The sequence below is a fragment of the Coregonus clupeaformis genome, chromosome 10 (assembly GCF_020615455.1).
Source record: "Coregonus clupeaformis isolate EN_2021a chromosome 10, ASM2061545v1, whole genome shotgun sequence".
In the NCBI taxonomy this organism is placed as follows: domain Eukaryota; kingdom Metazoa; phylum Chordata; class Actinopteri; order Salmoniformes; family Salmonidae; genus Coregonus; species Coregonus clupeaformis.
In genome coordinates, this window is record NC_059201.1 from 21,382,270 (window position 1) to 21,396,764 (window position 14,495).

General features: G+C 42.8%; 1 protein-coding gene across 2 annotated transcripts in view; it reads left to right on the forward strand.

Moving 5' to 3' along the window:
- Positions 1-302: 302 nt before the first annotated feature.
- LOC121575344 (transcription factor EB) overlaps positions 303-14,495 on the forward strand; it is a 58,082-nt gene continuing 43,889 nt past the window's right edge. Inside the window, exons 1-2 of one of the 2 annotated variants that reach the window (XM_045222888.1) lie at positions 303-581; positions 1,637-1,745. The gene's annotated coding sequence lies outside the window, so the exon portion shown is untranslated. The remainder of the gene's footprint in view (positions 582-1,636; positions 1,746-14,495) is intronic. The other variant, XM_045222886.1, reaches the window with a different exon arrangement.

Consider the following 14,495-nt stretch of genomic DNA (forward strand, 5'->3'; position numbering starts at 1 on the left):
AGGCTACCTGATTCAGGATGATATTGGCCTTGCATCTACGCTGAAACAGAGCCATTCAGTTTTAATACCATACTATAATTGCAACACACAAGCACGCATTAGTGAGAGTGGGAGGGAAGGTGTGCACTATTGTACACCTATGCTTCATTTGAAAAATGGTCAAGCAGTCAGGAATGAGTGACTGTTAAAGGCAATCCTGGCGCTACCATGTGCTGCATGCACTGACAGTCAACAGGCATAACGTCACTCCCCCGAAAATACCCCTGTCCAACAGAACTACATCCCCAAGAATTCCCCTCGCGCTCTGCCATTGGTGGCCGGAGTTGTCACAAGTGCACACAGGTGACCAGGGACGCTCCAAACATCACAGCCAGCGGAACGAAAACAATCAGCAGCTGGAGAGCCACGGGAGAGTAGCAGCCATTCTACTGAAATTATAACAACACACAAAGACGCTCCCCCCGTAGTATGTGTGTGAAAGTCCCAGCGGTTCCGCCGAAAGTATCGGAGTGCACTGGTGGAAGAGCCACCTAGTTTCCCGAACCTGACTCCAACTTCGTATCGTCTGACCTTCATAGCGGGTAAGTGATATTCCACGGCTGAACTTCTGCTGCGCACTCACACCGCACCGCACCGCAAATCCACCTCAAATGGGCCAACTCTGGAAAACTCACTGGGTTGCATGTATTGTGCGCCATAGTTCATTTTCACTTTGAAAATAGATTTCATGGTCATCTTGAAACAATGAAAGTAATTTAGCTCGAGCGCTCATTGACACTGCTAGATAAAATGGCATGGGTTTTTATAAATAGGACCTATAGTTTTAGTGCATTTAAAACACATTTAATATAACATTGTTTGCCTAAAACAGTAGGCTAGGCAACTACATTTATTTGTTGATTTAAAGTTGGTAGTCTAGTCAGCCTATTCAATTGTAAAGTTATTGGTATTTTTCTTAAAATATTGACAGCTACAAACATGGTATGATCAATGTTTATGCTATATTTTAGTGCACTTTCTCCTGAAATGTCAAATTCAATATCCTACACAGATGCCTTTGCCATTTATGACCAACCTCTGGTTTCCGTTCAGAGACACTCTATCCAGAGCAATGCTGCTGCTATGTACAAACCGTGTTTGTGATACTCATCTTACGTAACGAGAACTTTGCTGGAAAGCCTCGCGCAGGGGACCAAACAGAGCCGAGCGCATTCAAGTCCCCGAGCAATGGCCGCTCCTTCGCGCGAGCTTGCCGCTTTACTTACAAACAGAGTGTATTTGCGCCAGCGTGTTTGCTGTATGTGTGTGTGTGTGTGTGTGTGTGTGTGTGTGTGTGCATGTAGGCCATCATGAAGTAGGTTATGTGTGTTTCTGTACAGCAGGAGGATAGTTTTACATGGGTTAAGTTGCGCGATGTGAATATTGGTCACTGGGCTGTATGGTGTTTGCTTTAACTCGAACAACCTACGCGAGTGCCAAAGGCCTCTCATATCGACTGATGTCACATTATGGGTGGTGGTGGTCTTACAATACTTGACTGCTGCACCCAATGTAATTTGTTTGGTTTTACCTGTTGAATATTTAGGCAAGAGATGCAGTGCTTTACCAGTCCCCTCTCTCTCTCTTTCTCTCTCAGGGTGGAGTGGTTTCTCTCTCCTCATCCCCTCTTTTTTTCCTACTCCTTATTTTTCCCTCAGTGGGGAGCGATATTGCTCCAACACTCACCACGCTGTAGTCCATACTAGGTCTGTATGCAATATATGTAATACCATGCATTGTAATACCACATTGTAATATGTAATAACACACAATGAGACCCAGAGGACTGTTGCCTGACCCACCACTGGTACATTTGATCATTCAGGCCATTTAAGACAATAGTGTTGAAAGGTAATTTGGTCAGGCCTAGTCAACCGGCCTATTGTCCATCTCACTAATATCTGACTATACACAACTGACCCCTTCTGTTTTAGATGAAATCTCCCATTCTCACCCTGACTCAACTACTTTCACTATTAGGCCATTTCTCAGAAATGTCTTCATCAGTGTGACCTCAAAGCAACTTACTCACATGTATTCATATTCATATAGCCAACATCAGCAGGAGACAAGTCAAGTTTCAAGCAGAACCTTCCTTTTTGGAAGTAGTGGCAGACAGTTAAACTGGTATAACTCACAAGTAGGTACTAACTTTCTGTAATTATATATCAAATATGTATTTCTACAGGTAGCAGCACATGAATGTAATATGGTGAACATGCAGTAGACTAGACCCAAACTCTTTAGATTAGGATATCACTATTTGAGGAATGTGGATAGATGGACCTTTGTTTGGACGTGGAGGGATGCATCTTATAAGCCCTGCCTGCCTGTCTGCCTGTCTGTAACATTCCCAACATCCCCTCTGTACTTTCATACAGGATGACAAACCTAACTTTGCCTGTGACCTGAGGACCTAGGGGTAATTTAAAGGCTTTAGCTTGTGGGGTTAACATGGTCTTGTGTCCTATGGATGAGCGGGGTTCGACACCCGATGAGATGTAAATATACTGTAAGTTGAACACAATGTGCAGGTGAATGAGGCTGAGGTGAGATCAGATAGATGTGCTACTGAATACAGGGAGCCTCTTCTCCTCTCTGTGATCACTGTTCAAGATAAACAACAAGTCACAGACCATTCACAGCTACCTACAGCAGTGGCAGAGCAAGCTCCACTCTCTGCTGCGTTAGTGCACACATACACACACACACTTGAGTGCTAACAGGTTCAGCTGGGGGTCAGAGGACATATGGGTAGTAGAGGAGCGACAGGCCTTGGGTGGCCATGTTTGTTTTGATGTGTCTGAGTGACTCCAGATCAGATACACACTGACAGGACAGACAGGCTTGGAGAGAAGTTTACTCTGACACACACACACACACACACACACACACACTGGTGAATCCAAGTGTGTATCAGTTGCTGTAGGTACAATCATGCACTGTATAGGCCTACAGTAGACTCTGACTGAGTGGTTTCTTTCCATTGCATGTGTTTGTTTAACATCAGCCACGTCATGGTTCGTTCTAAATTTCCATTCTCTCGGCGAGACACAAACCCCGCTTCTGTGTGTGTGTGTCTCAGTGCTGTAGGTCATGAATTAAGACAAATATGAGAGGAGACATTATTATTATTATTGCTAGCCCTTTCTTTGTAATATTGGAATTAAGATATTGAATTACTGTCTCGTATCTGAGGTCGGACATCTTAATATGATTTAGTTTTGAAACCATTGAAGTAAATCCATCTACACAACCACTGACCTGCTTGCACAGAGGCCAGGCAGTTGTGTATGTGTAGTAGATGGTGCCGGTGCCAGTTGGGCCTTTTTCTGTTAATGTGCAACCTGATCTGCACTCTCTCGCACTCACTCACTCACTCATTCACTCACTCACTCACTCAAAGACAGCTGATTGTGAGTGGAGAGAGCTGGAGAGGAGTTTGGGAGGGGGGGCTCAAGGTGAAAGGTCAGAGGCTGTTGAAATCAAACTGATCAGCTAGGCTTTCAAAACAAAATGCAACTGCAGTATACAAACTACCCTTGGAACGTGTAAGTCCACAGAACTTCACTGTAGGTTATATTGGGGACATTGTTTGATACCATTCTAGTTTACCTGATGCACGGTTAGATTTCTCAGCAATTCAACATATTTCTAGTAATCGGCTATCAGAAGCACATGTTTACTGTTTACAGCTTCTATTTCCTCAGAAAGGTGTATGTGTGTCAGCTGTGAGACAACCTGATGGGCTTGTTCCAGTGCTCATGTTATGGCTGTATCCTGTTTGCTGTGTGTGTGAGCTGTATTTTCAGGCTTATTGGACTAGTGTCCACATGGAAGTGGTGGTGACAGGGTTAATTTACTACAGGTAAACACAGGCATCCAGAGATGGGGTCAGTGGTGCCTGTAATCAGATGAGAAAGAGCAGCAGGTGTGTGTGTAAACACAGCTCCATCTGTTTTCCCCATTCCATGTGGAACTGAGGACCCAGAGCCCTAAAGAGCAGGAGCAACATGTCTCCCATTAAGCCCGGCCCTCGTTCCTAGAAATCTGCTTATTTGAACACTTCAGTGCGGTGCTCTGCTGTCTGATGGGTGTTTACTTTTACTAGAATGCATTCATGGCTGACGCTTCAGTAGTACACGCAAGGTCTGTCATATTGAGTGATATCACTTACATTAGGCAGGTTTCCATTGACCCAGGTTTATGCGACAAAATCCTTGCGACAAATTCCTTGCGACATGTGTAATGGAAACGGCAGATATAGGAGAATGAAATGAAATCGTCAATTTTTATCTGTTCGAGGGGTGGATTTTTCTTTAGTTGAACTTTATTGCGACGAATGATTATGGAAACTGTGTTTTTGAATAAATGATGATTAGCAAATCATTTTGAAGGTATGTGGGGTAAGTGATGTCATCACGTATCTACAAAGCTCCATTTAACATTTAATTCTAAAAACCTAGGCCTACTTCTTGCTAAATAAAAAAATTCTACAATCAAAAGTATGTTTCTTTCCAGGACAACGATTGTCCTGACCTTCAAGAAAACCTGAATTGCTTTGTCTTGCTTTTCTGGTTGGCTGGATGGAAGTTTCCCCATCCAATTATTTCAGCTCTACAGGAGTGCAAGTTTTACCATGGCATGGACCGTGGCGATACGTTGGCAAATGAGAATGATTAGAACATGGCAAATATTAGTCAATTCTTGCATTCTCTCCATGCTGGCTTTTGCTGGCTACCTGAGACATGAAACAGATAGGTGGGAGGGCATACATGCAGTAGCCAATTTATTAATGTGCAATTTGCCTAAATTGATAATGGAAACACTTCAACCACTGAATAAGTTTTCGACACTCCAGGTCTTTATGAATGTATTTATTTATTTTGGTCTACCGTCATTACGTCCAGCTGTTTTTATCGACACAAGATAGTTACATGGAAACGCACCCTTGCAGGCAATTGTCGCATCTATTTTCTATGCAAACGTTCTAAATGTCAACAAAAAATCACTGGACAAGTTAATGGAAACAGCTACTATGGGAAATAATTATGTTGACCTTCAATGATTTGCAACCGAAGTCACGTAGAGTGCATTCAGGAAGTATTCAGACCCCTTAACTTATTCCACATTTTGTTACATTACAGCCTTATTCTAAAATGGATTAAATAGTTTTTCCCTCATCAATCTACACACAATACCCCATAAGGTTTTTAGAATTTTTTGCAAATGTGTTAAAATAAAAAAACACAGAAATATCACATTTACAAGTATTCAGGCCCTTTACTCAGTACTTTGTTGAATCACCCTTGGCAGCGATTACAGCCTCAAGTCTTCTTGGGTATGATGCAACAAGCTTGGTACACCTGTATTTGGGGAGTTTCTCCCATTCTTCTCTGCAGATCCTCTCAAGCTCTGTCAGGTTGGATGGGGAGCGTCGCTGCACAGCTATTTTCAGGTCTCTCCAGAGATGTTCGATCGGGTTCAAGTCTGGGCTCTGGCTGGGCCACTCAAGGACATTCAGAGACTTGTCCCGAAGCCACTCCTGCGTTGTCTTGGCTGTGTGCTTAGGGTCGTTGTCCTGTTGGAAGGTTAACCTTCGCCCCAGTCTGAGGTCCTGAGCACTCTGGAGCAGATTTTCATCAAGGATCTCTCTGTACTTTGCTCCGTTCATCTTTCCCTCGATCCTGACTAGTCTTAGAGTCCCTGCCGCTGAAAAACATCCCCACAGCATGATGCTGCCACCACCATGCTTCACTGTAGGAATGGTGCCAGGTTTCCTCCAGACGTGACGCTTGGCATTCAGGCCAAAGAGTTCAATCTTGATTTCATCAGACCAGAGAATCTTGTTTCTCATGGTCTGAGAGTCCTTTAGGTGCCTTTTGGCAAACTCCAAGCAGGCTGTCATGTGCATTTTACTGAGGAGTGGCTTTGCCTGGCCACTCTACCATAAAGGCCTGATTGGTGGAGTGCTGCAGAGATGGTTGTCCTTCTGGAATGTTCTCCCATCTCCACAGAGGAACTTTAGAGCTCTGTCAGAGTGACCATCGGGTTCTTGGTCACCACCCTGACCAAGGCCCTTCTCCCCTGATTGGTCAGTTTGGCTGGGCGGCCAGCTCTAGGAAGTGTCTTGGTGGTTCCAAACTTCTTCCATTTAAGAATGATGGAGGCCACTGTGTTCTTGGGGACCTTCAATGCTGCAGACATGTTTTGGTACCCTTCCCCAGATCTGTGCCTCGAAAACAATCCTGTCTCGGAACTCTACGGACAATTCCTTCGACCTCATGGCTTGGTTTTTGCTCTGACATGCACTGTAAACTGTTGGACCTTATATAGACCGGTGTGTGACTTTCCAAATAAATGTCTAATCATTTGAATTTACCACAGGTGGACTCCAATCAAGTTGTAGAAACATCTCAAGGATGATCAATGGAAACAGGATGCACCTGAGCTCAATGTCGAGTCTCATAGCAAAGGGTCTGAATACTTATGTAAATAAGGTATTTCAGTTGTAAAAAATATTTTACATGTGCAAAATTGTCTAAAAACCTGTTTTCGCTTTGTCATTTATGGGGTATTGTGTGTAGATTGATGAGGGGAAAAAATAATTAAATCCATTTTAGAATAAGGCTGTAACGTAACAAAATTTTTAAAAAGTCAAGGGGTCTGAATACTTTCCGAATGCACTGTATGGTGTCAAATCTAACAACTGTGGGAAAAAAGATTTCCACTTGCTCCATAACATGTACTGACATATTCTGCAAATCACTACTGTGTTCCCCTCTTCCTTTTTGTTTTAAAAACAAAAACACCAGGGACAGACAGACACCTGACCAGGGTGATGTGATGAGATTGGGTGGGTGGGTGGGTGGGTTGGTGGGTGGGGGGTTTTGAAGCATGTGCTGGATGTGTGACACTACTTCCTCTTCTAAGCCCCACCCTCAGGGGTCCCACTTCCTCTTTCTGGGTCTGAGAGGTTGTGGTCTGTGTATCACCTCTTCGCTTGGTAGTAGTCATTTCTGGAGCCTGCTGGAGTTTTTCCTGACCACATGACCATAAAACATTTTGGGCCCACATTACAGGCTACAACGAGGGCTAAGAGTTCTTCCTGGCCAGCTCATATGGTCAGTAGAAACTCCTGACCCTATAGACTTTTCATAGCTAGTGCTATCAAGCGTTTCTTCATGAAACTTTTATTTTCTAGGAGAGTCTTTGTCATCCCCCGTTCTACCCAAAATCAGCCTGTCAGACGATTTCACCCCCTCAAAATAGTCTAACGTGGAGGTGAGTCTAGGGCTGTGGCAGTCATTACATTTTGTCAGCCGGTGATTGTCAAGCAAATAACTGCCGGTCTCACGGTATATTGACCGTTAATTAACATAAACACATTTAGCATCTCCTGGCTTCCACACATAGCCTACAAGCCACTGATGCAGACCTTTTATCTACATTTAAAAAGTATTATAAATCCATGTAATATAGCCTACACCATCACAATAAGTCCATAATTTATTTTAGACAGGTCTAAAGAAACATAATATGAAGAACATGTAGTTTATTTCAGAAGAACAGTATAACATACTCTGAGTTGTCCTTATGTAGCTCAGTTGGTAGAGCATGGCGCTTGCAACGCCAGGGTTGTGGGTTCGATTCCCATGGGGGGCCAGTATGAAAATGTATGCACTCACTAACTGTAAGTCGCTCTGGATAAGAGCGTCTGCTAAATGACAACCGGGAAAAAAATAAATAAAAATTGTTAGGTCCTGATCTGGCTATGCCATATGGCTGTGGGCTACACTAGTTCATTTAGCAGACAAGATTTGCTTAGAATTCCGTGGCATTCTTTTATATTATTTTATAGTATGAAGAATACAATTGAACATAGCTGAATAAAATAGAAAGGATATTTTCTCCAAACAATTTGAGGGAGTGCACACGTGTCTATTCTGTGTTGAGTGGTTAACAAAGAAACAGGTACTCCTATATGCTTAATTTAGTTATTTCTGTAAATTTAGTTGTGATGGCTATATGTTTGGATTTTTTATACATTCTAAGGCTGCATGATGCAACTCTAATGATGATTTGAAAAAAGAGGCATAAGCTCTGCTTTGTTTTTTGCGGAGGCTGTACACACTTCATCAGTCTCTCATTCACAATTTGACAAGCACTTGATAATGCCTCAAATTTTCCGGCTGCATCCCCTTAGTGTGGCCGTAATGCCCCCTAAAATAATCTGTACCTTTTGTGGCCAATGGCCATTGTGCCCTCGGGCTGAATATAATCATTTTAATTCCCTTCTCCTGGCTGCGTGCCGAAGCACCTCTCACTCACATGGCTCTCCATCACGTGATCGGGTCTTTCTCACAGGCTACAAGTGAAGACGGACACATCGGGGATGCAACTGCGCACGTCCTTATCCAATTCTGAGGTGCATATTGAAGAAATTGGAAGAACTTTTTACTTTTCATCAGCCAACAAGATGAGTAGGCCTAACGAACAGCAAAAGGACTGACCTATGTCAATCTACTACCCCCCATAGTACAACAGTTGACCTATTCTGTGGAATAAATAAATATTCCAAACATAGTCTGGGACAGTTGTGGGATGCGATAGATCCCTAATTAATACAACCACTAGCATAAAAAAAACTGTTTTAAGCAATGAGCCTGACGCAACAGATGAGAACGTTGAGCTTAAAATGTTGATAAACTATTAGGCTATTTCTTCACATTATATGCGCAGCAATACGCACACGGCAGTAGGCTATAAGCGCGAATGTTCCATTAGCAGGAAAATACCATTCTCAAAAGTGACCACAAATGCGATTATGCTTTTATTATATAGGTGCATTTTTATGGTGAGAATTATCTTCCCCAAACTTGAAACTCACGCGCTGCGTATGTATGCCAGTTAGGCTCTACAGCCGTTGTAAAGCGGATTAATGTGCTTCATTTTAAGAAGTTATTTGGCCACTTTAGTTGTTATACAAACCGTACCAAAACATATAGGCCTATGGGCTAGGCTTAAGCTGGGCATCATTCACAAGTGATAGGCTAATATTGTCACCCATCACACTATTCTTAATTTAATGTTGTCTTTACATATACAGTGGGGAGAACAAGTATTTGATACACTGCCGACTTTGCAGGTTTTCCTACTTACAAAGCATGTAGAAGTCTGTCATTTTTATCATAGGTACACTTCAACTGTGAGAGACGGAATCTAAAACAAAAATCCAGAAAATCACATTGTATGATTTTTAAGTAATTTATTTGCATTTTATTGCATGACATAAGTATTTGATACATCAGCAAAGCAGATCTTAATATTTGGTACAGAAACCTTTGTTTGCAATTACAGAGATCATACGTTTCCTGTAGGTCTTGACCAGGTTTTCACACACTGCAGCAGGGATTTTGGCCCACTCCTCCATACAGACCTTCTCCAGATCCTTCAGGTTTCGGGGCTGTCGCTGGGCAATACGTACTTTCAGCTCCCTCCAAAGATGTTCTATTGGGTTCAGGTCTGGAGACTGGCTAGGCCACTCCAGGACCTTGAGATGCTTCTTACGGAGCCACTCCTTAGTTGCCCTGGCTGTGTGTTTCGGGTCGTCGTTATTCTGGAAGAACCAGCCATGACCCATCTTCAATGCTCTTACTGAGGGAAGGAGGTTGTTGGCCAAGATCTCGCAATACATGGCCCCATCCATCCTCCCCTCAATACGGTGCAGTCGTCCTGTCCCCTTTGCAGAAAAGCATCCCCAAAGAATGATGTTTCCACCTCCATGCTTCACAGTTGGGATGGTGTTCTTGAGGTTGTACTCATCCTTCTTCTTCCTCCAAACACGGCGAGTGGAGTTTAGACCAAAAAGCTCAATTTTTGTCTCATCAGACCACATGACCTTCTCCCATTCCTCCTCTGGATCATCCAGATGGTCATTGGCAAACTTCAGATGGGCCTGGACATGCGCTGGCTTGAGCAGGGGGAACTTGCGTGCGCTGCAGGATTTTAATCCATGACGGCGTAGTGTGTTACTAATGGTTTTCTTTGAGACTGTGGTCCCAGCTCTCTTCAGGTCATTGACCAGGTCCTGCCGTGTAGTTCTGGGCTGATCCCTCACCTTCCTCATGATCATTGATGCCCCACAAGGTGAGATCTTGCATGGAGCCCCAGACAGAGGGTGATTGACCGTCATCTTGAACTTCTTCCATTTTCTAATAATTGCGCCAACAGTTGTTGCCTTCTCACCAAGCTGCTTGCCTATTGTCCTGTAGCCCATCCCAGCCTTGTGCAGGTCTACAATTGTATCCCTGATGTCCTTACACAGCTCTCTGGTCTTGGCCATTGTGGAGAGGTTGGAGTCTGTTTGATTGAGTGTGTGGACAGGTGTCTTTTATACAGGTAACGAGTTCAAACAGGTGCAGTTAATACAGGTAATGAGTGGAGAACAGGAGGGCTTCTTAAAGAAAAACTAACAGATCTGTGAGAGCCGGAATTCTTACTGGTTGGTAGGTGATCAAATACTTATGTCATGCAATAAAATGCAAATTAATTACTTAAAAATCATACAATATGATTTTCTGGATTTTTGTTTTAGATTCTGTCTCTCACAGTTGAAGTGTACCTATGATAAAAATTACAGACCTCTACATGCTTTGTAAGTAGGAAAACCTGCAAAATCGGCAGTGTATCAAATACTTGTCTTCCCACTGTACTAAATAATATATGTTTGAAATTTGTTTTGATTTAGAATGGACCATTATGATGCACCTGTCTCAACAGGGGCAATGGGGAAAAATAAATGTCATCTATGCACTTAAATAGCAAATGGAAGACGCTTTTTCTGTGGTTCGCAAGGTAGGCTATACTCCTGTTGTAAAGAGAAGCAATGTGCTTAATATTAGGAAAGTTGAGAAATAAATATAGTAGGCCTAGCCTATAGAAAGCTGATGGGATCCTCCTCTTTTAATAGAGGCCATCACTCTGTTTTCTCACGCAATTGCATAGCTTATAGAAATGTTGCGCAACATGGGCTCTTATGAAGTGTTTGATTAGATTTTCGATTACATTTGCATTGATGTCAGAGTGCTGGCCTCTGAGTACCAGGCAGTTAGCAAGTTTGGTAGGCTACTAATGACCATCAGCATCAGAGCTTGGAGAAGCCTAATTACCGTGACTAAACGGTAATCAATTCACGTGGAATTTGACTGCCATCATGACTCGTGACCACCGGTTAGGCGGTAATACGCTCACCGTAACAACCCGTAGCTGAGTCCATATTTCCCCATCTGTTGCTTAGGTCCTGCTAAATGCATTAGAAGAAATCTGCAGGCCTCAATCCCAAATGAATTGACACGGACACTGTCCAATCCAACACTACTTTATTGGCAGGAAAAACGTGCACAACATTACCAAAGCAGAACGATAGGAATAGATGAGAAAATGAAGATTTGAAATGAAGGTAGCCTACTGTTTAAGGTTTGATGATATAACACACTCACTCAGCCTGTTATGTGAATGGGATGACGTGAAGACAAACTCTACTATATCCTACATACATACACACACACACACATACAGTATTCACACACATTTTCTCCTAGGCCGTTAAGTGAGGGTGAAGACACTGTAAAGACTATCTGTCTGTCCTGTCATCCCTCCAGCTCAGCATTCAGACTTTTTTTTCCCGAAGGTGCTTAAAGCTGTTTGATATCATCACTTCTTCCGTCGGTGTTTAAATCACTCCCTCCCTTAGTGTTGATAGCAGTACCTCAGCTCCCTCTCCTCCCCCTTTTCTAAGCTCAGTCTCAGCAGAACACTTATCTAGCAGGATTAGTAACGCTGGAAACCACAGCTATTTTAATAGGCCCTAAATGACATAGATATGCTTTATTTGATAAAACCTTTTGCTCACAGGGAGTTATTCACAGGCGCTGACACATTTTCTGTGCGATGATGGGCTTAATTGTGCTTGTTTAGTGTGTGTGCGTGTGCAGCATTCCTGTCTGTTGTTAAATGCACCAGAAACCCCTTCATGTTTGGTGATAGTACATTTGTACATTTTAGTCATTAACAGACGCTCTTATCCAAAGCGACTTACAGTTAGTGAGTGCATACATTTTTTCATACTGGTCCCCCGTGGGAATCGAACCCACAACCCTGGCGTTGCAAGCACCATGCTCTACCAACTGAGCTACACGGGACTAGTAAAGGCGTTGATTTGCTGAGCAGATCCTGAGTTGGCATTTCTGTTAAAGTGACTCCCATGATGATGTCACCAGTATTAGCACGTTGAGATATGATGCACGTACACTGTTTATTATTCTCTCAGCATTTACCGACATGGCCACCATCAGCAACGGCCCTCTACGCTCACTGACTAAGCTCCCAAAACATCTTACCCTTCTCTCTCGCTCTCCCTCAGCCTTCCTCACTTCCTCGTTCTGCTCTCTCTTGTCTATCCCTGCTAGCCCATCTGTCTCTCTGTCTTTCTGTCTCTGTGTCTCTCTGTCTCTCTGTCTCTCTGTCTCTGTGTGTCTGTCTCTGTCTCTCTGTGTGTCTGTCTCTCTCTCTCTGTCTCTGTGTGTGTGAATGTAGATGCCAGTTAGGTCAAAGGCAGGCATAGTTGTCATTCTTTAAAATGAGTAGCTCCCTGCTAATCCCCCCTGATATGGCGAGAGGGACAGAGAAAGAGATTGGGAGAGAGAGAGAAAGAGAGTTGCAAAGGTAGAGAGCGCGCAACAGCAACACAATTAGACCCAACCAAATCATGAGAAAACATAAATATAATTACTTGACACATTGGAAATAATTAACCAAAAAACAGAGCAAACTGGAATGCTATTTGGCCCTAAACAGAGAGTACACCGTGGCAGAACACCTGACCACTGGGACTGACCCAAAATTAAGGAAAGCTTTGACTTTGTACAGACTGAGCATAGCCTTGCTATTGAGAAAGGCCGCCGTAGGCAGACCTGGCACTCAAGAGAAGACAGGCTATGTGCACACTGCCCACAAAATGAGGTGGAAACTGAGCTGCACTTCCTAACCTCCTGCCAAATGTATGGCCATATTAGAGACACACATTTCCCTCAGATTACACAGACCCACAAAGAATTTGAAAACAAATCCAATTTTGATAAACTCCCATATCTATTGGGAGAAATACCACAGTGTGCCCTGTTGCCACAAGAAAAGTGCAACCAGTGAAGAACAAACACCATTGTAAATATAACCCATATTTATGTTTATTTATTTTCCCTTTTGTACTTTAACTATTTGCACATCGTTATAATAGCCATAATATGACATTTTAAATGTCTATATTCCTTTGAAGCTTTTATGAGTGTAATGTTTACTGTTCATTTTTGATTGTTTATTTCACTTTTGTTTATCTATTTCACTTGCTTTGGCAATGTAAACATATGTTTCCCATGCCAATAAAGCCCTTTGAATTGAATTGAGAGAAAGGAAAGAGAGCGTGAGAGGGAGGTGGAATTTTTAGTAAATGGTCGGTATTCAGTCCGTGACGTCAGTGAGAGTGTGTGACCGCCCAGACGTATCCTAATCTCCAAACTCATCTCCCAAACGCCTGTCTTTCCAACTCTGCCAGCATTCCGACTTTGACCCATGGTTAAAAAAAATATCCAATAAAATTGTATTTGTCAAATGCGCCGAATACAGCTGGTGTAGACTTTACTGTGAAATGCTTGCTTACAAGCCCTTCCCAACGATGCAAAGTTTAAAAATAAAATAGTAACACGAGGTATAAAATAAAATACACAAGAATGGAGCTATATACAGGGAGTACCAGTACCAGATCAATGTGAAGAGGTACAAGGTATTTGAGGTAGATATGTACAGTGGGGAAAATAAGTATTTAGTCAGCCACCAATTGTGCAAGTTCTCCCACTTAAAAAGATGAGAGAGGCCTGTAATTTTCATCATAGGTACACGTCAACTATGACAGACAAAATGAGAAAAAAATTCCAGAAAATCACATTGTAGGATTTTTTATGAATTTATTTGCAAATGATGGTGGAAAATAAGTATTTGGTCAATAACAAAAGTTTCTCAATACTTTGTTAATATACCCTTTGTTGGCAATGACACAGGTCAAACGTTTTCTGTAAGTCTTCACAAGGTTTTCACACACTGTTGCTGGTATTTTGGCCCATTCCTCCATGCAGATCTCCTCTAGAGCAGTGATGTTTTGGGGCTGTCGCTGGGCAACACGGACTTTCAACTCCCTCCAAAGATTTTCTATGGGGTTGAGATCTGGAGACTGGCTAGGCCACTCCAGGACCTTGAAATGCTTCTTACGAAGCCACTCCTTCATTGCCCGGGCGGTGTGTTTGGGATCATTGTCATGCTGAAAGACCCAGCGACGTTTCATCTTCAATGCCCTTGCTGATGGAAGGAGGTTTTCACTCAAAATCTCACGATACATGGCCCCA